Genomic DNA, 466 nt, shown 5'->3' on the forward strand with positions numbered 1-466 from the left:
GTCCCACTGGGTCAGCTCCTGACCTGACGTTTCAGCTTCCGCTCTCACGGAGGCTCTGCCGTGCTCAGGCCTGGCCCTGGCGGCCAGCTTGCCGGGAGAGACGGAGCGGCAACCCCTTCTTTCCAGCAGTGAGACCAGTGCTCATGTTCTTTGATTCAGACTAAACACTTTTATTAGGAAATAAATCACTCAGCAGAGGACGTGCCAGGAATGTCCTCTTCTCCCTGGAACACACCACGTCTGCTCTCAGTCAGGACCGTCCCGTAGAATGGAGATGCCCACGCGGCCCCAGGTGAGCGCTTCTGGGGGTCACCGGCATGGGCTACGCATCTTCTCTCATTTTAAAAGAAGGACATTCTTTTTTTTTTTTTTTTTGCCACGCAGAGTGGCTTGTGGGATCTTAGTTCTCCGACCAGGGATTGAACCCGTGCCCTCAGCAGTGAAAGTGCAGAATCCTAACCACTGG

Source organism: Balaenoptera musculus, chromosome 20 (assembly GCF_009873245.2).
Source record: "Balaenoptera musculus isolate JJ_BM4_2016_0621 chromosome 20, mBalMus1.pri.v3, whole genome shotgun sequence".
NCBI lineage: Eukaryota > Metazoa > Chordata > Mammalia > Artiodactyla > Balaenopteridae > Balaenoptera > Balaenoptera musculus.